The 24,899-nt window shown below is 39.6% G+C and overlaps 1 long non-coding RNA gene across 3 annotated transcripts in view; it reads left to right on the forward strand.

Moving 5' to 3' along the window:
* Nucleotides 1-24,899, forward strand: part of LOC116572364 — a 105,810-nt gene that overhangs the window by 20,995 nt on the left and 59,916 nt on the right. For 2 of the 3 annotated variants that reach the window (XR_004278277.1, XR_004278275.1), the window contains 2 exons: nucleotides 10,180-10,299; nucleotides 21,275-21,448. This is a non-coding gene — a long non-coding RNA (uncharacterized LOC116572364). Of the gene's footprint in view, nucleotides 1-10,175; nucleotides 10,300-21,274; nucleotides 21,449-24,899 lie in introns of all 3 variants that reach the window. The other variant, XR_004278276.1, reaches the window with a different exon arrangement.

Below are 24,899 nucleotides of genomic sequence, written 5' to 3' on the forward strand. Positions count from 1 at the left end.
TTTTATTTAATGTGTTGTAGTAGTGCCCTTTGCTTTAAAAATTCTTAAGCACAAGAAAACTAAAAGGTACGAGCAATTAAAATATTTAAATACACAATATGAAACACAATATGAAAATTATAAAAGATATGAAACTCAGCAGATGGCGCTTCTTTTGTGGAGAACATTTTCTCCAGCACTTAGGGAGGTGTTGATCCATGACAACGGTCTTTGTTGCAACAGCAAGATGCAAAGCCAAAGCAAAGTCCTTGAAATGTGGCTCCTACAGCTCAAGATTCTTAGCTCCTCCAACCCCTTCCGTGTCTTAGGAGTTCACTACTATCTCTGAAAATAAGCACTGCCAAAAGCTGAACATGAAGAAATAATTTCATAAAACATGTTTGTGATTCTCACTCATTATCACCTTGAAAAGACATCATTCGTGAAACACTCACTTTAAAATCATGCACATCGTCTTTTCCTTTCTCTCCAATAGTTTAATGTCTAGTATGGCACTTATAAGATATATGAACAAACAAAAATCTGTTAAGAACCAAAGAACAGAATCTGAAAAAGGAAATTTCCAGTGGGGAAGACTGACAGAGGAAAACACGCAGACTGAACTAGTGAGTAGAGTTTTTAAAAATTGAAAGTGAAAAAAAAAAAAAAAGAGGGCAGAGAAAATAAAAGCCTGCTAACAAATAAGGAGGGACATAAAAATCAATGAGCCATTGATAATGGGTTTTATATGGCTCTATTTTTTAAAGAGAAAAATGAAGAAAAGAAATTTGGGAAATTGGTAAATAATGACAGCCTGGTTAAAGTTGTTATTGATGAATTGTAGGTAAGTGGATGCTGGTCACGGGGACTGAATAAATAGCTCACCATACAGTTGGAGAGGAGTGTCTAATGAGGTACTATTAGGATAGATCATCATCCTTTTCCAATTCAGCATTATTCTTAATGACATAGAAGGAGTAACTAATACATGACGGAGGACTGCATAAGAGTTGAGTCAGTTGCTGCTGGAAATATTGCAAACAGAAAAGAACCATAAGCCCAATGGATTTAATAAAAGCAAGTGTAAGTTTATAAGCCAAAATTATCTCTGCCAAACAAATAAAAAAGACAGCCAAGAAAATTAACAGAAGAAGAAGGAAAACAAATATAACCCCACTGATATTCACATATAATGTGTTAACTAGTTGTGTACACATCTCCTTTGTCCTTAGACTCTACACAGAATAGACCCTGTACAAACACTGAATGTGTATCCACTGATATGAGAATAGTGATATCCCTGCAGATAGGGCATCTGCTCCAGACAAATGCAAGTCCAGCCCTCAGCTCTAGATAGTTCTGGATCATACACTTAGCTGTTATTAAATAAAGTATCTAATTAATCGAGGGAACCCTAGAGCTCTGTAAGATTCTTTAAGTAGTACAAATTGGAAGAGAAATTACCTAAGGAAAACCACCCAGAGATGAAGAAAGTTAGAGAAACTGGTGGCAAGAAAGTAAGTAGATGACAGTTTCAAGAAGGAGGTGGTAACTTGTGCCAGGTGATACAGAAAGGTCAAATAAGATAGGAAAGAAATGTTGGTATTGAATTTGGCAATTAGGACGTCATCTATGAGAATTGACAGATAGCTTTTGTTCATGGCTGGAAAGAGTCTGGATAGCTGTGATGGATGAGTGCTTGGTTGTTAGGAAAATAGAGCAGACTATTTTTTTAAGAAGGTGAGCCCTGATGAGAAAAAAAGTGAAATAGGATGGCAACAGAAGAAAGACATAAAGGATAAAAAATGATGTTTTAAAATCAAAGCTTTTGTCAAAAGTTAAGAGTTAGTAGACAGGGAAGAAAGAGTTTATTAAACTCCTATTAATTTTTCCTGACTCAGATCAAAAGCCAGCCCCTTTGTCAATTTTTCTGATGGCTCCCAACTCTACCCCCAGCTAATGGAGGGTCTTCTCCTTTTGCTGTGCCTTCTCTGCGGTGGCATATCACTTTGTCCAAACCTCAGTCCTAACACTCTCCATAGTGTATCCTAGTTCTTTTATCTACTTCACCAGATTGAATGTCTTCAGGGCAGGCAAGACTGCAGTCTACTTTTCTATCAAAGTGGATGTACATTATGTTTGAGTAATAAAGTTGTCATAATAAATGAAAAAAAATTAAAAAGAGTCAGTACTGTTTTCTAGACCATACAGAACTTTTGGTTAAAACGTCAACTTAAAACAAGGATGTGGAGTCTGGCAAAGCAATAACAAGAAACAAGCTGAAGAATCAGTAGGGCTTAAGATTGGAAACATAAAACTGAAAATGTGAATCCAAGATTAAGAAGGGAGCCACAGTGATGAGTAGACTAAAGCAAACCACCAAAAACATTATCGTATAAAACACGGAATCAAGGATCTGGAGGATAGAAGCTAAATCATAAAGAGAACTTTTAAAATTCTGGACCTTCATTTCCTTCTCACATCAAAACTCCCTAAATATATAAGGGAATGGTTCACAGGTCAACAATTGATATAATTCCATTTCCAGTCGAAAGAGCTAAAAGAAATTTGCTTCTTTAAATATTGATATAACTTGAAAGAGAAGTGGTGATTTACTGAGAACCTCTTTCCAGTGGTTTAAAAGGGGAGAGTTAAAGTCATATGGAGCACATAAATGGAGAATATTTTATTTGAAAAGACAAAGTTGGTAATGCTAGGAACAAAAAAAGACATCTGCAAAGTGGTTAAGATCAAGATGTTTAAGAGTGGGCTTAATGTAAGACCTTGGGATCTTTTCCATCCTGTGTCATGTGAAGTAGTGGGCAATGAAAGATTTAAGATCTCTGCTAGCATGAGAATGCTTGACAGACTGTAGTGTCGTCAACATGACATGTTTATGACCCTGAAGTCATATGCGGTCTGACTTCAAGTTCCTTAGGCTTTTATCTTCCTTATGGTGCAATAGACATGATTTGAAAATTAATGGTGCCAAAGTACAGATCAGCCATACCACCAACTGAGCTGATGATCAAAATCAACCACAGTTAGGGGTTGTATACAGTCCACTTACGAATGAGTTCCCCTAACATGCTACTTGAACTATTACCAAAAAAAGTGAGATCGTAAATCTTGTTGGCCACTCTGGCTAACGTTAAAAATAATCTGACAAAAAATTGTAGATGTGTGGTATATAGGAACAAAGACCTTGAAACTTCAACTTTTAACTCTATTTTACAATGTGTAACAAGCTAAGTGTCTTAGTGCAGGCTGCTATAACAAATTACTGGGTGGCTCAAAAGCAACAGAAATTGATTTCTCATAATTCTGGAGGGTAGAAACCTGAGGACAAGGTTTTGGTGAGGGCTTCCTCCAGTCTGCAGACTGCTGACTTCTTATAGCCTTTCATGGAGGAAAGGAGAAGAGAGCTCTCTGGGGTCTCTTTTATAAGGGCACTAATCTCATTCATGAGGGCTCTACCCTTAGGACCTGATGTCCCCCAAATGGCCCCAAATGGCCCTGTATGTTGTTTTGTTTTTTTATGGATAAAGACACAGGACAGTATTCCGAAGGGTCCCATGGTCTAGTCTCCTATCATCAGGGAATATTTGCCTCCTACAGGTGTTACATGATGTGAATTTAAGGAAAGAAGATTCTGTTAGCGATAAGGCTTACAAAGGATCCTGCCACATTCTCAAAAATCTCATGCCACATGGAAACTTATTACATTTTTTTCATCATGTAGGTTCAGTAATTTCAGGATGATATTTAAAAATGTGGGCAAACATAGTAAGCAGCATGTCACGGTTGAAAGTTAATTGTTAATGAAACATAAGGATTAACTTTGTTTTTGTTAAATTATAGGGAAAGAAAAAAAAAGAATCTTATTCATTGTCAGAACTGCAAAGTTGTAATCATTTTAACAAGTGAAATTTTCTCTTGGATTTTTCATTACTTACTAGTCAAACAAATTTTCATCTGAGTATTCCTTGATGTAGAGGTTACTTAGTGTTACAGATGGAATGTTTGCATTCCCCTGAAATGCATATGTTGAATCTTAACCCACAATGTGATGGTAGGAGCTAGATTTTCCTGGAGTTTGCTGTACTGATTGTGGGAAAACTGGCAAATAGCATTGCATTAGGATTGGTTTCCTGGTATCAGTAATTGTACCGTGGTAACATAAGATGCTCAGATTAGGAGAAGCTGGATGAATGATCTATAAAAATGGCAACTCTCTAGTAAGCCCAAAATATTTAAAAATAAACTGTTAAAATGAGTGTTACACACACAAAATTACTCATGCAGTTACTCATATGTTAGAAGCATGAAAACAGCATAGCCCGTGTGCCTGTCTAGAGGGAAACAGGTGAGAGGGACATCTCCAGTGACGTAACAGGTGCTGTTCCCTGAGCCAGCACCCAAAGCCACCAGGTTAGAATGCGGGGAGGCATGGCTTTGGCAGGCAAGCTAACTTATATATTTTTTTTATTATTGATTGATTTTGTTTGTTTGTTTTGTCAGAGAAACAACCTTTTCTCATCTGTTCTTTATGCTCTGCTTTCTATTTGGAAAGACTGGCCAGATCTGGTTCCCTTGTTCTCTTCTCCTGTTCCTCTTTACTCAGAAAACATGACTTTTTTTTTTTTTTTTTTTTTTCTGACTGACCCTCCTAAATCTCACATGTTCAAGTCTCTTCCTTTCACCATTATTATCCCCTTTACTCTGGTTTCTGCCATTCCAAAGTGACTCTCAGACTATCTCAGACAGGCTGTGAATATCATCACTGGGCGGACTGCCGCTGTCACTAGTACGTCTATAATGGCTCTGTGAGCCAACTGAGAGACACAAGCATTCTTTCTTTAGTCTCAGCAACATGAATACAATTTAGCTCGGAATCTGCAGGTTGATTAATACTTAAAGGGTCAGAACAGAAATAGCAAATGTTTTAACTTTTGTCAGTCTAAGAGCTTCACACTTGCTACCTGTGAGGTAGGTAATATCCCCGCCCTCACCCTAGAGACAGGGATGCTGGGGCGCAGACATGTTGACGATTTCTCCCAAGTCACAGAGCTATCCAGTCCTAGATTCTCTATGATTTGAGCTCAGTCCTGAGTCTGACTTTGTGTCCATGAGCTACTCAGTTTCTGTTGTCCATAGTTGTATACTGTTTCTGAAGTAGAATGGAAGCATAAGCTCCTGTACTCTAAACATGACATTTTCCTATTGAATTGTTTAAAAAGTCTACAACAGTATAAAGAAAAACATGTTGAATGTTTGTAGGTTTAACGGAGCACCTGAGGAAGGCCCTCTTTTTCATAATATTGTGGATTTTGTTTCTTGTTGAAAGATAGAGAATTGGGTCAAGCCTAAGAAAGGAGTGGATGTGGTAGGAAGAGAGGAGGGCACATTCTCTGAGGCAGAAGCTGTGCTCTTTAACCACTGAAAAATGGAAAAGAATACAAATAATACACTTAAGCCTTAGAACAAGCAAATTTCAAATTCCAGCAAGAGACAGCTTCACTCCTTCAGAACCTCTGAAGGAGGAGCTGTGGGAGCTCCATGCCCCCAAGAGGCAGGCCTGATTGGGAGAGTCCAGGGGACATCACCGCTCTGAAGGAATGAGTTTCCAGCAAAGGACTGCAGCCTCCGCCATGACGGGCTCTCTTCCCATCTTGCCATTGTGTGTGGACACCGAGGGAAGACAGACATGTATCGTAAAGCCTGGATCACCACTCTCAGGCTCGGATTTCCATCCTGAAGTAAAAGACGACACAGTCAGACTCATGTCAGAGCAGAATATACGCAGAAGTCTGGACCCTGCACTTTCCTCTCATCTCTCCTGTCAGTGTGTCACAGCATTTGAATTTGTTTGTTTTCCTTGGATCCACTTTTTGCATAAATCCTTCACAGGGGGCTCTTATGAGAAACTGTGACAGAGGAAGTTGTTATCTCTAATGGCTCTGAAAGTTGTTAACTTTAATGGATTCGAACTGGAGGCGTTTTCAACTCGGTGATTTCCAGGTAGCGGGGGAACTGGGAACCAAGCAAAAGACTTTTTAGGTTCTGGCTGGAACTTCAGAGTTCAAATCACTTTAATGCCATTTGGTCAGAGCTACTAAAAGAATAATCCAAGCACAAATCCTGCCATTGCCAGGCGCTCCCAGACTCACTGGCAGATTGACTCATCTATTTTTAAGTAGGTTCAGGTTTAGGTACTCTGATGGCAAATCAGAATGATTTTGTCCCATTGCATGAACACTGTTTGTATCATTTTATTTTATTCTCAAAAATTAACAAAATGGATTTTTCTGAATACACAGTTTTTCACCCCAATTCTGTGGTGCCTGAGGCAAACTCCCCACAGACAGGCATGGTTCTACAGTTGTCCCCTTCCCTCTTGATTTTGTCCAGGAGTGCTCTGGTCACACACTCTGCCAGCTGTGCTTGACTTTGATTCCCAGTAAAGGATTCCCCAAGGATTGTGTCAACATTTTTAAGAGAAATGGATTTTCCTGGGTGCAGGACATAACAGAGTATAACAAATTCTTTCCTGAAAAAAAGGAACTTCTGTTTATCCTGAGGTAGGAAAATGGGTGACTTCTGAGGACAGGAGAAGGTAGTTCCTCTGGTCCTGAGATTGCTGGGGTGCAAAGATGAGGAAGAGGAGCCATTTTTCGATCCAGTCTTTGGCCAACACCACAAACCCACCAAATGCAACCCTGCTGTGTTTTAGCGACCCTGCAGCCTCCTTAACCATCCTTGCCTTGACTCCCTTCCTCTGGGAAGGCAAGGGTACTAGTGGAAAGGATGGGTTTATGAGCCTTGGGGTGGATGGCTGTGGGTAGACATGAGGCTGAGCTCTCTGAAGTCCGACATTCCCCTGATCCTTGCTGCCAGCCTGGCCAGTCCATGTGCCCCTGTCTGAAGAAACAAACTGTGGTTTAAACCACCCCATCCGTGGCACTTTTTTACAGCAGTCCCGACAACTAGTACAACAGCACTGAGTACAACCATAAATTCTAGCAATGTGAAAGCAAAATGTTTTCACACAAGAATATCTCTGAATCTGCTCTACAAGCACAAAAGTTCGATTGATTCCTTCCTTTATTGCTTCAAGTGTGCTGAGAAGTCTCACAGGGGCTGGAAAGAGCAAAGAGCAACATCCAAAGCAGTCCCCTGACTTACTCTCAGGGACCATCTCACCCCAGCGGTGCTAACACAAATGGCTTCCCTTCCTCCAGAGATTTCAGGAAGTGCAAAGTTCCACTAGGGCCACAAAACAGGCATCTTAGGGGCTCCTCCACTGGCCTCTGTTGTTTTCCCTTTGTAAGTTGTTGCCTTGGGAATTGAGAAAGTATTTACTCTGAATTTTTAACTCTACATTTACTGCTTTTTTAAAGAAGCTATTGGGCAGCTCCGACAGTTTGTGGCAAAAACATCACATGAAGCCCTCATTCATGTCAAGAAAAGAGTGATGTATTAAAAAAATAATCACCCTTTAAACAATACATCCTTATCAAGATTCTTGGTAATTTCGTGGCATAGTAATAACATACTAAAAATTTAATCACTATTTGGGAAACATAAAAATGAAGTTATATTCAATTACTTCATTCCTAATGTCATAAAGTAAATGTACTTATAATGAAAGGAACATTGGATAATAAGTTAGGAAACCATGACTTTTGTCTCAGTTCTACTGCAGTTTTCCTTGAAACTTAGGCAAGTAGCTTGACCTTTATTTATTCTCAGGAGATTCATTTGTGTAAAGGATAAATTGTAAATAATCATGAGGTTCCCTTACTGCTTTAAAAGGTTTATATTGCCACGCTTATGCGTGTAGTGACATTATTGAATACCAGATAGTTCATTTATAGTAGGAGTCTCCCCTCCTGTTTATCACACAGAGAGGGCAGGATTTACTCTGGCAGATCATTCCTCAAATAACACACCCTTCTGATCAGAAGGAAAACCCCATAGTGGAAAAAAGTTTATACCTGAGGGGTGGCGTATATGCTGAGTGTCCTTCACAGGACAGTGGCAATCAATGTGTGTATCTACCGAGTCTTTATCATTCATTCACTGATTCATGCACACACTCATTTACTCATCCAACAGGCATTTATTGAACAGCTACTGTCTATGAACTTGAACAATCAGTGACCTGGGTCTCACTAATTTGAGACCAAAGGACTTGAAGATGTTATTCCTTACCATAAAGATGAACAGAACAGTCAAGGGTAAAGGAATAGGGGAAGGATCGGCTGAGTAGCTGAGTCTGAGTAACTGGTAGACCGTTCCGCGTCTTAGAACAAAACTGAATGCATCCATGGGTATATGCCTTAAATACATGATACCTGAAAGTTGGTTTATTCAGAACTAGTGCTGGGCACTGGGGTTAGATTGCATATCTAGCGGAGGTCCACCACCTGAGATATGTGGGAAGGAGGGATGCAGAAATCGGCAACTGAACAAAGAAGATATCTTAGGGAACATGACGATGGTCAGGGCCTGAACCCTCAATAACTTAACATCTCGTGTTGGAGGTTTCTGTGGCAGATAGATAATTCAAGAGAGAAGGTTACAAGACCTTGTTTTAATCCAAGATTAAAGAGTTATACACCTGTGGGATCAAGAGGGAAGACCTCTTAATGGTTAATTAGAACTTCGAGTAAAGAGTAGCATTTTTCCTGGAGCTTGCCCGAATAGGTTTTGACAAGTGCGAGAGGGGAGGTGATTGTCCCTGTGAAGGTAAGTGTGCTGTGTAGGGACAATCATGGTGGCCCAGACTGAGGTTATTGGAAAGTTAACACATTTACTTACTGGAAGGGCAAGAGAAATGTTAGCTAAAGCTAGAAGCACAGGCTTGAAGAAGGCACTGGAGAAATGATTAGATAGTGTAGTTTTATGTAGGCCAATCAGAAAGATTTTCAATGATGATAATATTTCATAGTATAAAATACTGAAAAATAATCAAATAGGTTAAGGACTGAGAATAAGCCACACAATGTCATTTAAAGAAGCATGTCTCTTGAGATAAATTGTGCATTTTTATTCATTGGAAAATGATGATAACTTAACCATATTATATAAGATAATACTTCCACTGCAGTTTCCATGATATTTACAGAGAATAGTTTTGGTGAATTCTAAGTTTTACTTCAGTTGTTGTGCATAATAATATTTCCAATTCCTATACTCCTTGATTGATTTTGATCTCGACCTATACCTAATCAATTATTGCTTTAGGACTGTGACCCTGCCTACCTCCAGCATAGCCTTAGCTTTGCCTCTATCCCTACTTCACACACATCCTATGTTCCATTAATTAAAAAGTAGCTATTATTCCCCAAACCTACTTCTCTCTTTCATATCTCCATGCTCCTCTACCTGACATACATGTCCCAAATTCTAAGTCTTATATCAAGTTGAGCATCACCTACCTTGAATGCTTTTCTAAACTCATATGCCTCAAATACCCGATAAATAAATGTATTTCCTTAACACTTTTAATACAAATTCTGTCAAATGGTTCTTCGGCCTCTATTGATATGGTTGTTATTCTTTCTCTTTTGATATATGTCCTTTTGATTCATTTGCAAATATTGAACCACTCTTGCATCCCAGGAATAAATCCCAATGAGCATGGTGAATGAGTTTTTCAATGTATTTGTGGTTTCAACTTGCTAGTATAAGGTATTATCATTAGTTTCATGATATAAGTTTATCTAGGTGTATCTAGGTATATGTAAAACCTAAGTTTACACTAGGCCTTAAAGCTACTTAACTAATAATATATACCAATTATCTAAGGGGATTAGAGTTAACTGTATCTGCCAAAATTTATTACTGACTCAGTAAATTACCTTACTCACACTATTACTATAAAAGAGTACCTCCCTCCTTACAAAGAGTCCAAGTATGCTTAACTGCTCCTTGTGGCAGGTGACTTTGTAGAATTAGTCACAGTCCTTTGGCATGTGCTTATGCATTATCTTCCTCAAGTGATGAGAAGGCAATTTTATTTATCTTTTGAAAGCTAACTAAAAATCCATTGTGGGAGTCAGCTCAGTGAGTTGTGTTACCTGTCCTATGTTCTCAAGACACCTGTTGCCAAAGAGCTAATAATGTGTGCAAATTTTGCATGGTGCCGCTCCTTAAACCACCTTCAAAGTAGACTTTTCTTTTCACGGGAGACAGGTAATCAGCATGTCAGCGCCCCAACTCTAGAATGCTAGAATAACTTTGAGTCAACATGGGAAATTTGGAGAAAATGTTTACAGCAATGCCACAAACACACATACAACTCAATATGCAAATGTAAGTTGTTTTCCTTTTTTAATAATACGCTTATTAGATTTCCTCTTGGACTAATATTTGAAAGTAATAAAAGACAATAATAAATTCCTTTGAAATCTCTAACCAGCCTTAGAACTTTCCTCTTCTATAAGATGTATATGCAAAAAGGGAGAGAGAGGATTTTTATTAATAAAAAATGTAGAATGAATTCATGAGCAAAAGAAAAGCAAATCTTCATTTCTTATCATTGCTTACTTTTCCTAATGTTTATTTTTCACAAAGAGCCCACCAAGTACCTCAAGCACTTGATTCCTAAACTCCAGGGAAGAATCAGAAGGCATTGCCATGCTCCCCAGTATTAGATAACAAGAAGCAACATTAAAATAAACAAATAAAAAAATCTAAAAAAATCTACTGTCTCCATCAGGAGGCTTTTGCTCCGATCCAGATTCTTCCACAAAGTATCTGTGTGCCCTCAAACACATTATTTCTCTCTCAGATCCCTTGTCTAGACATTAAACTATAATAGTTCCATATTTTCTTTGGATTCCCAAACCCTACCTACTCTCAAATTTATGGGCATCCTTAAATCTAATAAAATTTACCCCTTTTCTTATCAGACAATTTCTTGAATGTGAAATCATCTGGAACAAATGTTCCTGAAAGATTCTTCTCCAAGAACCGTCTCTAATCTGAATTCCTGTCCTCCCAAATCTCCCATGATTTTATACCTATCATTTCTACTCTGGTTGCAAGAAATTTAAAGATTCTTGATCCCTTTCTTCCTTTTCTTTCTTCCTTTTCTATCAACTCCTGCTGGCCTTTCTTCCCTCCCTTCCCATCTAGAAAGCAGGAGCAAACATCAATTCTACTTCTTTCCCCTCTGGTCTCTCAGTTACCTTGTTTTACAGCACTTTCGTAGTAAAACTCTAAATCAGGATCAGTCAACGCCTGCCTTAACATTCGCAGTTGGGGATGGGTAAGGATTATTGGAGGATATTACCCAACCATGCAGGTTGTCTCCCCAAGACGTTTGTGTCTTCATTCCAATGACTTGTAAACACTATCGTTCTCTCTTCCATTCCCTTCTATGAATATTCCAAGCTCTCACAGATGTCTTACTTAATGCTGGAACCCCTTGCCTACGATTATCAGCAAGAAACTTACTTTTTTTTTTTTTTTAGGGTTTCTTTTTTTTAACATTTATTTTTTATTTATTTTCAGCATAACAGTATTCATTATTTTTGCACCACACCCAGTGCTTCATGCAATCCATGCCCTCTATAATACCCACCACCTTGTACCCCGACCTCCCACCCCCCACCCCTTCAAAACCCTCAGATTGTTTTTCAGAGTCCATAGTCTCTCATGATTCACCTCCCCTTCCAATTTCCCCCAACTCCCTTCTCCTCTCTATCTCCCCATGTCCTCCATGCTATTTGTTATGCTCCACAAATAAGTGAAACCATATGATAATTGATTCTCTCTGCTTGACTTATTTCACTCAGCATAATCTCTTCCAGTCCTGTCCATATTGCTACAAAAGTTGGGTATTCTCTTATTAAATTAAAAAAAAAAAAAAGAGAGAGAGACTACTAGTACCAATTTACATCGGGTATGCTGTGCCCTTCCTACAAGCCAATCTACATCCACACCTAAGACCATCATAGTCCTCTGGCCTCTCTTGGCCCCTCCAGTTCAGCTCTTTATTCCACCCCTGAACGATGTTGTCCAGAGTGTTTTTCCTACCGTCGTTGCTCTCTCTACTACACCTTCACCATTCTCCTTTCTGCTTCTTCCTCTTAGCCTCTACATGTACCTAAGCCTCCTCTGGCATCTCCCAGCCAGCTGCTGCCCCCTGTATGACTCGCTGTCCTCTGCAGTTAATGACAGTGTTGTTGCCACACTTGACCACAATTTCAAACCCATTCAGCGCTCCAGGACCCTGCATCCTGCCTGCTTCTCTCTCCAGTGCCCTGGAACTGGTTTGGTAGTCATTGGTGGTCTCCTAATTTTGAATCCAATGAAAATGGTCCTTTCTGAGTTTGCTGAGCTTCTCTGCTGCTTTTGGGAATTCTGTTTACTTTCTCATTCTTCACACTCTCTAATCTCTTGGTTTGTGTCATACCGTACTATGCTTTTTTGGAGAGTGATCTCTCTGACATTTTATTCTCTCTATAAAATCATCCCACTTTCTATAAGTGTTCCAAGTTCTTGTTGTCAGTGTTAGTCATTGTGCCTTGGTTATTTTGGCTTTATATGTTATCCTGGGCTATCTCATTTATTTCTAAGGCTTAAATTTATTTCTAAGGCTCAGACACACTGAGAACTCCCAAATGTATTTTTCCTTCATACACTTCGCCAGCAAGCTTTATACTGAGACCAATATCCAGGATATATTCTTCTAGGTATCTCACATAGACACCAACATTTATCAGATGAAATGTTAATTTCTGATCTTTCTCCACTGATTTCCTCTAATGTCTCTTTATCACACAGTCTTTTGTATTTTCTCACTTTTTAAATATAATCAAAATTATTTTTCCTGAATTTTTCCTATTAAATATGTTTTATGTTTCTGCCCCTTCCCATTCTAACTAAGAAGTTTAACATAGGATACCATTGTCTATCATTTGGCTATAGTGTGCATTTCTAATTAGTTTCCTGGTCTCTGCTTTTGTCCCCCTCAAATCTATCCTATATACAGTTGCCAGAGAAAAGTAAAGCCTAAATATGCATAGATATTTATCCCTATTATTATGATAATCTGTATATATTTCTGTCTTATAGCTAGAAAACATACATGTCAAGGTAAGAAATCGGGCTTTATTCATGTTTGCATTATTAGCAGAATATCAGACACATAACAGAAAGAAAAAGCAACAGGAATATGTTGAAGGACAGATAGCAATGTGATTTTTCTTAAAAGAGTATTTAATTTATCCTTCGGAGGGGAGAAAGATTATAATCTCCATAAATTCAATTTACTGTATTCATCTAGTAAATGTTGGTTGAGTACCTATCCTATAGTAGAGTCTGGTTATTCATTGGGGAAGGGCATAATCTATGTTTTTGAAGTTTAAGGTCTTGATAGAGGATACAAATAAAAACAGGTGTCATGGAGAAAATATAAGCAATGGATTATAAGAAAAGTTGTAGAAAGCAGTTGCCATGTTAAACATTGCAGAGAGAATACCTTTCTTTGACATTTGACAAAAAAAATTCTAAATAAGATAATGAAGAGACAAGCCAACTTAAACAAATATTTGAGAATATGTTATAGGAAAGGGAGTAAGAAGTACTATGATCCCAAGAATGGCATTTTCCAGTGAAATTGAGGAAAATTCCGGAGACAATTATGGTTAGAGCAGATTTAGTGAGGGACTGGAGATACGTGGCCAAGGCAAATGGCCTTATAATCAATGTTTCAGAGTTTTAGGACAATAGAGGGCTTGCATCCTATAATTGGCAGTGAGGACAAAGAGAACACTTAGCCAGATTCAAGCCCACTGGGATGAGGGCTGATGGAGACAAAACAGCTTCCGCGTGAGTACCAGTGGAGGAAGCCACATCCTTACGGGAGATTTAAGTTTCATTGAGAGTGGATGGAAGGTAATTTTTAGAGAAGAGAGTAGGGAGTTTTATTTATGATGGACCATAAATTCCAGAGGGCTCACTAGAGAGGTTTTAGGAGTTATGGAAGATGGAAGAAAGAGACATAATAAAGGGTATGCAAAGACATACAGTGATTAAAATGTGTGCAGTGAGGGAAACCTGGAAGCCTGGGACTCCCTGTGGTGATTGACACAAACAGGTAATGGGCTTAATGACATTAGTTCTAGCTGGTCCCAGACTAGGCAGGGTTAGTGGGGCTGTGGGACTCGGGCTAGGTTTGAGGATAATGTTCTGAAGGCTCAAATGGGAAGGTTTTATCCTGAATGTGTGGTCTTAATCCCTGCAGATCCCTATGGACTTGTTGATAATTTGGGGAGGAAAAAAATGTGTATTTTGTTTAAGTATAAAGAGGAATAAAATATTCTTGTGTTCAGGATAAAAATTTCATATAAAATAAATTTATACTTTAAAATGTCTAATGATTTATTTAGAAGTCTAAGAAACACTTTAATTAAATTCATGTACTTGTTATAAGTGCTGAATTATTTCAAGGGTATTTCGGCTGTCTAAAATATATATATTTCCCCTTGCCTGCTAGAATTTCCACTCTTGAATCCATTCTCTCAATTTAAGTCACGTTCTCAGAAAAGAGAAGACCTCTATCATTTACTCAGTGGAGGCAAATTGTCCAGGTCCTCCAATAAGATGTCAAGATGATTAGATGTGCAAGAGATTATTGGGAGAAATGCCTGTGAGGGAAAATGAGAAGGCGGCCAGAGGAGGATGGGAAGCTATCAGCCTAGTGCAGCTCTCCCCCGCCGTGATGGAGAGGGATAGAAGGAAAGTTGGAGCCTGCAGAACAGTTTGAAGACATTCTCCCGAGACTTATGAGAATCCTCAAACCAAAGTCTCTAGCCAGAGGAGCTATGTGTCTCATAGGAAAGAATCGGCCTTAGTGTCATTGCTGCATTGTGTCATTGGTTGGGAGCAATCAACAGGAATGTCCACCTCAGTGTGGTGCAAAGGATTCAGCAGGATCTGCTGAATCCTGCAGCAAGGGATTCAGAGGACCCCAATGAGGACTTCAGTCACTCGTGGCGACTGCAGTAGGAAACAGAAGAGGCACACTCTCTCCTCTGCTACAGTAAATGAGTGGACATTTTCCAAATAAGTTCAGTGAAGTATTGTGCATGAAGGGCATGAGATAATGTTGCGAAGACAAGTATTGACATAAAAGAGGGCATCCTGAAATCGGAAAGAATCCATTGAGCAAAGAATGGTGTTGAGGTGAATTTGTGCCCCGTCCACATTCATTGGGTGAAGGCTTAACCCACATTACTGTACGAGGTGATTGTATTTGGAGATAGGGCCTTTAAAGAGGTGATTAAGTTAAAATGAGGCCTCCAGGGCAGGCTGTGATCCAATCTGACTGGTGTCCTTGTAAGGAGAGGAGTTGTGGACACAGAGAGAGACACCGGGGATGTTTCCACACAGAGGAAGAACTGTGAGGACACAGCCAGAAGGCGGCCATCTGTAAGTCAGGCAGAGATGCCTCAGGAGAACCCAGACCTGCCAACACCTTGGTCTCAGAGTTTCAGACTCTAAAACTGTGAGAAAATCAATGTCTTTTGTTTAAGCTACCCAGTCTGTGGCATTTTGCTACAGCAGCCCTCGCAAATTAATACAGATGTTTCAACAGTTAGAGCTCCGAACGATGGAATGCCTAACCCATGGCATAAGAAGCCATTGTCACTGGAGCTGCTGGAATTTTTTTTTTTCTTTCTTTCATTTATCAGGGTAAGTGTCTGAGGAAGTATTATCTGAGTCAGCTTAAAGTTGAGGCTCTACCCCTGCGAAGGTCTAAGTAGATCTTCTGCTTTTATTCTAAGCAGAGAGAAACACAAGAGCAGAGGCTCTGAGTCAGGAAGACTGGATGAGCACTGTCAGGCTGTTGCAGGAAGAATTCCTATGGTGCACTGGGTACTCCCAGGGCCTCTGTGTTCCGGCTACAGGAGTCACCATTAAGAGTAAGGTCCAGGGCTCCTGTGTGGCTCAGTGGGTTAAGCCTCTGCCTTCAGCTCAGGTCATGATCTCAGGATCCTGGGATCCAGTCCCACATTGGGATCTCCGCTCAGCGGGGAGCCTGCTTCCTCCTCTCTCTCTGCCTGCCTCTCTGCCTACTTGTGATCTTGGTCTGTCAAATAAATTTAAAAAAATCTTAAAAAAAATTAAATAAATAAAAGAGTAAGGTCCATTAGTGTCAAAGAAGGCACCATCTGCTTCTTCCCTGGTGGGTACAAGCAGGAACTGGAAACCATGGCTGGTCATTGTGTGTGCGCCTACATCATCTTAAGAGGCCCTTCTTAATTATATTCTGTAGAGTTTGGTTAAAATGCAATTTAGTGAGATTACAGCAGATTGGCAATGTATGTAATCCTTTTATTTACAAACAAACAGTGTGGAAAAATGTAATTTATGACATACCTGGCAGCTATGAAGATACTGTTTGTAACTCGTTCTAAAAAAAAAAAAAAAAGCATTCGATTCTCTCCAACTTTGTTCAAGAAGTAATGCCCTTAATCTTCCAAACTTATTAAAACTGGTATAAATATAAGATAATATGCTTGAAAGGGTTCATACACCTAATTTAGTAAGTGAAAAAATATTTAGTTTTTCTTTTTTATGATGCATACTCTGTACAAGTCCAATTAGAGACAAAGTTCATTCTTCATACGACAAGCTGAGAATTACCAAAATTAACACCTAAGGCCCTCGTTAAGTAGAAATAGGTGTAGGTCAGAAGTAGCCATGTAACAGCTACAGATTTAGAGACTAACAAATTGACGATATGTATATAATATGAATTATGTGATTCCCCATTTTGAGAAGAATAAACACAGACTTACATTTGGATACATATTTCGTAATCCTTTGGTCTAGAATACATGTGTTACAAAAAAGAAAGGTGATTGTCAGTGTCAGTTACATTGGTTTATTCCCCGTTTAAGCCGCACCCAGGTAGCAGTGTAACTGATTTGCTTTGATGTACAGATTCTGTCTCGATAAGTAGTGGACTAATTACATGTGTTATGGTGTGGTTTGACTTTGAGGAGGAAGAGGCAAATCATCTGACAGAGAATTGGAAAAGGGACACATTCAGGGGTTCAGGGATTCTGGAGGTGGAAAGAACAAAACAGGCTGCTTAACATGAAGAATTACACTAGTGTTTACCAATAATGCTCTGCCTTTACATGGGACTTTGACAATCCATTTCTCTTATCCTATTGGCATCAGTGGAACTCAAGGAAAAATGTCCTTTAGAAACAGTAAAAAAATAGACCATGGTTTATCTTGGCTGCTAGATTAGACTGTTTATGCTTACTTCCCCTGAGCTGTCTGCAGCAGAGATTTAATTCATCTAAGCACAATTCCAAACTTGAGTATTTATGCAATTTCCCTGAAAGTAGCATCAATGAGAAGGCTGAGATCAAGTCTTTGGTTTAACTCCTAGGCTTGAATTTCAACATCACCCTTTATTATCTCTGTAACCGTGAACCACTTAACCACTCTGAGTCTCAGTTATCGTATCTGTAAAATGTGAGTAATAATAGTAACTTATCAAGCAACTCTTATGAGGATTAAAGGTATTAATTCACATAAAGCACTTAAAGCAGGCATTGCCACTGATAAGTGTTTGATACATATTAACTTTCCTATTGCCTGAGCTACACAAAACATCCAAAGCGGAAGGGTACAATGGCTGGTATGCTTGGATATTTGATATATAGCGTAGCCCAGCCCAGGGACACATTCTCTAGTTTCTGAAGCTAGGTCAGAGACTAATTCTGACCAGAGAGTGCCCCAAAACTTGTGGAGGCTCAGAGCTTACTGAGATCTGCAGGCAGAGGGGCAGCTGAGTTCTGTTGAGCCTTCTGTCTCTCTTGACGTAAATCTTTACCAATGGGTCTTTCTGCTATACCTGCTATTTAACATCTTTAAAAATTTTTTTTTTGATTTAATTTTTTGGAAGAGTGAGAGCAAGAGAGAGAAACATGGTAAAGGCCAAGAAAGAAGAAGGAGAGACTCCCAAGCAGACTCCACACTGAGCATGGAGCCCAGCATGGGGCTCAGTCTCCTGAATTCTGGGATCAAGACCTGAGCTAAAATCAAGAGTTGGATTCTTAACTGGCTGAGCCACCCAGCCACCCTAATTAACACCTTTTGATCTCACACTATAAAGCAATGAAGCTACTAATATTCCATTTCTCCAAACAGTTTTTACTAAGTGCTTCCCATGCCCTCCCTGCTTCAAAGCCTGCAAGTGTTCTCCACTGAAAGAAAGTGACCAAACTCCTTCGTGAGATCTGTCATACTTATCCAACCTGGTCTGCCTTGCATTCACCTTTCCCCAGAATCATTACCTGTCATGGCGTCCTCTTCCCATAACTCTCTGCTTACAATGTGACTGACAAAAAAAATCACATGAGCGTGCTTAAAGGTGGACTTTTCTCCAGTGAAGCCTCAGACGGCTCCAGCCTTGACTCGCAATGCAACCACAACCCTGTGAAAGACCTAGAGACAGAACCAACCAATTTGACTGCCCCCAAATTCCTGCATTGTTTTTGGGCAACCTGGCACTGTGTTACCTGACACCTTTTTTGGCCACTTTGTTACATGGCAACAGGTAACTAGAATGCTAATAAAGAAAGAGTGAAGAAGTCATAGGTGAAGATTGTGGAAGTTGTCTCTCCATCCTAACAACAAGTGAAACAGGAACAGATTGAAAAATCAACAATTCTTCTTTGTGCATAAGAGAGAGGTGAACACAGGGCAAACGGCTGCCCCAGGACTGGGTAGGCTGAAGCTTGAGTTAGAGAAGTGAAAGGAAGAAGGGTGGTATCCACAGTTCTGCTGGCTTCAGGGATGACAGGCAAGGTGGCAGAGCAGGAGAAGCAGTTGGAGACCCTAGCATGCACTTCAGTAAAGCTAAGAGGGTGCAGGCTGAGGGGATTAAGGTCCAGGTGCTGTGACAAAGCCTGATTGGGACACCAAGGTTTGGAATCGTCACGAAAGTGAGGATAATGGAGAAAAAGATGTTGCGGGAATCGACCGTGGAACAGATCAAATGTTCCTGGCATTCAAGAAGTTAATGCCCTCGCTCAGGTAGGAACCCTAGCAACTGACCCTTCAGGAGAAAAATCAGATTAGCTGTGTAGGAAAAGTGACCACTGTTGTGCCCACTTAGGACAGTGTGTTGCCCAGGACCCTAGATTACCCTTGAAATACAGGGTTTGGGTAGTGCAGTAACAGCATGTCCTCTGTGTTCTAAACAACATCCAAGGCAAATGCCAAAGGAGTCTTGGGCCATCCACGGGAGTTTTCAATTGGTGACAGATTGGCGAATTGATTATCGTGTCCCCTGCCTTCAAATGACGGTTCTAAGTATACCTTTGTTTATGTAGACATGTTTCTGGTCTCACCCAAGATTTCCCCCTGTCACAGTGAAAATCAGGCTCTCACCGCAAAGGGATTAGAGAAACTGAGTACTGTGAATGGATACCCTCATCAAATAGTCAGTCATTGGAGGTCCCATTTCACAGGTCATGATGTCCACGACTGGGAAAAAAACATGCCATTGAATGGAGATTCCGTGTCTCCTGTAACCTATAAGCATCAGAGTTGGTAGAAAGGAAAAATGAAGTATTAAAGCAGCAGGTTAAATTTCTAACAGGTAAAACCAACTTGGCTAAGTGGACTCAACTACTGTCCAGGCTCCACTACATTTGAATGATTACCCGGTACAGTCTGTTGCCCCTTATGCCAGACTGGGAACACTGTCAACTCACCCAACACCTTAAAGGTATGGCAGTCACAGAAGACAGAAATTGGCCAGACTCTCACTACTGATCAGATCAACATGCTATGCTGCTGAGAATACCAGGTCCATCACTCCTGGGAAAGGAGAATCTACTGGAATTTGCAATGGGATGCCCCACTGGGATGGATGAGTTATTTCTAAACTCCTGGGTAAGAGGGCAACTATTCAGTCTCCACTAGGATCCCACTGTCCTGCTGCAAGCTGGACCTCTAGAAACACCCTATACCTAGAATAGAACATACACCATTGCAAGAGGGGAGAATGCAGGAGGGCCAGTCAGACATATCCCACCCCACCATCTCTCCTCATGCCTGAGATCTGCCTTCCCCAGCTAACATGTATGGATGCACAACTAGGTGAAGTTTCTAATGCTGTGGACATGTTAATGTCTAAGGATCACGCCACAGATACAATTACTATAGAAGAAGAGGACCTTCCCACACAAGTTCCTACTAAATATCTCTCTTTTCACCTTTGGACTTTTGCTCCTTCTGTAGTGTCTGATCCCAGGGTGGGCACTTGATGAAAATACTTTTCTACAGTAAGCCCAAAGGTTATGGTATGTTGGCAGCTGCCCCTCTCTAAGTTTGTCAGATTGCCATGGTGGATATCACCATGTCAGGGAGGAGACTGGAAAGTTTAGAACAGTACATTAAGGGAAACAACCTAGAATCTGTACTCCTAATTCAACTGATATTACCGGTTCTGATCCAGAAAACTGGCCTGTGACACACACGATCGGGAACATTGGGCATGGGTAATCCTTTTCTGGAAAACCACACAGGCAGCCCATCCCATTGCTGATTAGGAAGAACCTAAAACTACCACCATCAGAACCATGGGTGGTGCACTTAGCCTTGGGATAAGTTCTTGTGGCTCACCAAAAGGTTATGGTCATTTGAGTACCAGGGCTTTCCTGTGCTGGGAACAGAAAAATCGCTTTAAACAGAAACAACCCAACTGTATTAGGAATATAGGATTGAGATCACTCGAACCATGTAGTCATCCTGTCAGATTAAAGGATAGCAGGTGGTTTGGCAATGACCCATCACTCCTCCTCAGGTGTTGTTTGGTGACCCTGAATGGGACCCAGAGATTAAAGGATAGCAGGTGGTTTGGCAACGACCCATCACTCCTCCTCAGGTGTTCTTTGGTGACCCTGAATGGGACACTCCAGTTTGCCCGGGGCTATTGGAGGCTCCGGTGCCCTCTCAGTCTTTGAAGTGAGCAAATAGCGTCCCATTCACACAGCTGGCTGTCTTCAACGATGCAGCCTTGAGTGAGCAAATGCTGAGGCCATCTGAGCAGTATACGTGGTGGAACCCCATTATGGAACCTCTCTATAAACGTGTCAGATTCTGGGGAGTAGGTGTCGAGATACATGGGTCTTGCCACCTTACGAGGAACAAGCCTCATTAAGTAAGTTCCCTTGCTCGTGAAACCTGCCACCTAAGGGTCTGGAGAGGCAGCCTCTTTCTTAGGTCTCTCCTGCCTTCCGTGTAGGAAGCCAGTCTTAGGTTTTACCCAAGCAACTCCCGTGAACCAACATTTGTAGCTAGCAGACCTGCTTTGCCTGAAATGTGAAAAGAAGTTCTTTAGAGAGAAGAAAAGTAATATAGATTAGAAACTTGGAGCTACATAAAGAGAGGAAGAACATCAAAGAAGAAATAAGTGAAGGTAAAATAAAAACTTTTATTTTTCTTATTTTTTATAGTCACCGTGCTATACATTAAATTCCCAGAAATTATATCTCTTATAACTCAAAGTTTGTGCCTTTTTGTAGATTGACTTACATACAAGTAAAACAAATGACAATAATATAGGGACAGGAGGGAAAAATTAGGATTGTTTGGTTATTATAGGGAATGTGTTGACTTATTTATTTGAACAAATACTGATCTCCTCACCCCAGAGAAGGGAGTGGGGAATCCTAAAATTGCCTCAAGATTTTTTTTTTTTTAAGAGGTTTCAGGGGCCACCTGGGTGACTCAGTGAGTTAAGCGGTTCTGCCTTCAGGTCAGGTCCATGATCGCAGGGGTCCTTGATCTAGCCCTTGTCCCCAGGCTTCCTTGCTCAGCAGTGAGTCTGCTTCTTCCTCTCCCTCTGCCCCTCCCCACCGTGTGTGTGTGTGTGTGTGTGCTTTCTCTCTTGCTTTGTCTCTCAAATAAATAAATAAAATACTTTTTTTTAAAAAAGAGGTACCAAAACAAAAACTAAGTGAACCAAAAAATACATATTTTTTTTTTAAGTTGACAAATCAGGTAAAAGAGAAAATATATTTTAATTTTCTCGAGAATGAAATCTTAGCAATCAATACGTTCCCAGTTCCGCTTATGTCGAAAGCAGAAGGACATAGGGACATGGAAAGCTGAAGGCTGACGCTGACATATCTGGAAACTGAACTAGGAACACGGAGAAGTGGTCTCAGTCTCGTCAATTAGTGTTGTCAGTGGCTCCTCCCGTGTGTGCTGTGACCTTGTTGCGAATAGTTTGGCATTTTTGCAGATAAAATAAATATGAATAATTGCATAAGTATATAACTCCTATAAGATGTGTTCTAAGAAATAATCCATGTCAGAAATAAAAGAAGTCTTTAAACATGGAAATTTGATATATGTCCTAAGCCCTTCGAAAAGGACCAAATATTAAATTATTTGAATATTATCCAGTGATGTTTCCTGGAGTTTTTAAGTGTTGGACTCATCACTAAAAGCTAGAGTTCTTTGTAAATACTTTAACAGAGGAGTCTCAAATAGGAGATGTGACTGTTGTGTAATACTCTGAACACATAAAAGGATATAAAATCTAATTTAGCAAAAGTAATATTGATTTTACTAGTAAAACCAAATTAGAACAAGCACACAAATCTTTTCATTCTTAAAAACGGAAATGAGCTTGTATGACACCAATTAAAAGATGCTTTTGAACTCACCTTAACAATTCCATTAATAAAATTCTAAAATGAAAAACATTTTTCCTCACCTGTAATATTTTTCATGAAACAGAGATCAACTATCAGGGCATAGTATTTTTCTGTTTTAAAACTTCTGTTTTAAAACACTTTAAAAGTTAAGTGCAGTAAATTTTAAATACTTCCTTTAAATAAATACATTATTTAGCATTTATTTTGTGTGTATATATCAAGGAAAATTATACATTTCATTTTTGATGGTTAGTTTTATGTATTGGCTACAATACCCAATTATTTCATCAAAGCTAATCTAGGTGTTACTGCAAAGGTATTTTGAAGATGTCATTGAAATCTACAATAATTTGACTTCAAGAAAGATTGCCCTCGATTACGTGGGTAGATCCCATCCAATCAGTAGAATGCTTTAAGGGCAAAAACTGAAATTTGTCCAAAAAGAAGAAGTTGTGCCTCAAGATTAGGACCTTAGGCCTTCCTGCCTGCAGTCCTCCTGGACAGATTTCAGATTTGCCAGCCCTATCAATCACAAGTCGATTCCTTGAAATAAATGTCTCAACACACACACACACACACACACACACACACACACACACACCATTGATTTCCCCCCCCTCCTCGGGAGAACCCTCACTGATACAGTATTGAAAAATAACCTCTTACTACAGTATTTGTATATAATATTAATACCTGCTATTATGCTTCCATTTTTTTATCCAAAAAACTTCAAAATTGCTCGTTAACTCTATAATAGAAAAAAAAAATGACTTATCGCTTATCATTGTGATCATCTGTTATTTTTCCTGAAGATCAACATGTGGCAGGAGTTTAGAAACATGACCAGGCATTTAACCACAGAGAACGGAGTGGAATGGAACCTGAACAAGTCAAATCTGGTTAAGAGTATGGTTGGGGGCATTTTTCTCATGGTTTCCGTGGAGAGTTAGGGACTCCTGAGTGGGGAGAAGAAACCAATTTGAAGTGGGCTTTGTTCCCTATTCACAGCTTCCAGTCTTCAACTCTCTGGCTGACCTTGCCCTTGATTTATGTATCTGGTCTCTGACACAATTGTATTCAAACATGGGATCCCACTGCTCACGGTTTGAGCAGCACTGCCCTTAGGTAAGAGGGATAGGTAGGTAGCGGATGGATAATAGAAGTGAAGACATGGATATTGCATAAACAACCTCTTCCCTTTTTTTGAAGGAAATATCACAGGTTTTTGAAGACTGAGTTTGGAAGTTTTGGGTTTTTTTTAAATATTCTGAAAAATGGGCATTTTGGTTAGATAGAAAAGTTTTCTCAAGTTAGAAACTTAATTCAGAGTTTTCTTTCTTTTCTTTTTCTTTTTTAACAAATAGCTTTTCAAGCAGAATTATCAAAATTAATTTTACAAAGAGAAAATATAACCACTTTAGTGAGAAATCCATGAGTACACATAAAATTATTAATTAATGTTTTCTTCTCTCTATTGTCCTAATTGTTTAAAAATCTAAGAGAGCCAGTGCTCATCATAGCCTTTGCTATTCTGCTTCTGTGGTTATGATTCTGTCAGGTTTTCCACTCTAATAAAATCTCTGTTTGGGGATTTATAATTTCATTTCAAGTCTTCCCTACGGAATGACAACCTTTGCCTGGGAGACAGCTTCTTTATTTTAAATTCAGAGGATTATGCCAAGTAGGTTTTTCACTAATACATGTATAGTTCAGTTTTCCTTTAATAAGATGTTGTGTTTATTTTTTCGTAATTCAACAACTGATTTAATATTAGGCCTCTTTAGGAAATCTGAACTCAAGAGCACAGCAAGTCCTCAATCAACAATCATCAAAATAATGCACCGAGGTTTAGCTTTTTGATACAGTCAAGCCTTACGTCTCTAAATAATTTAATGTGACCTTACATTGTTGGAGAATGGAGAAATTTCCCGAGGCTAAGCCACTTAAACTTGCTTGGCATTTGTGCTATTTTGGGAGGTAATAAGCTATTCCCTCCTTGTTCAGTGTCACAGACCCCAGTGTTTACACCATATTATAAAACCTGATGACAGACAGCATAGCACCAGCTGGCAATGTGACCTTTCTTTCCCTCGGTGCTTCCACACAAGCAGGCACTTTCCTTTCACTCTGTCTTTCTGCATTCTCCCTCCTTACCGTCTTGGCCTCAGCTTTGGTAGAATCTGTGAGTTAAATGAGATTATACAT

This window comes from Mustela erminea, chromosome 13, assembly GCF_009829155.1.
Source record: "Mustela erminea isolate mMusErm1 chromosome 13, mMusErm1.Pri, whole genome shotgun sequence".
Taxonomy (NCBI): Eukaryota; Metazoa; Chordata; class Mammalia; order Carnivora; family Mustelidae; genus Mustela; species Mustela erminea.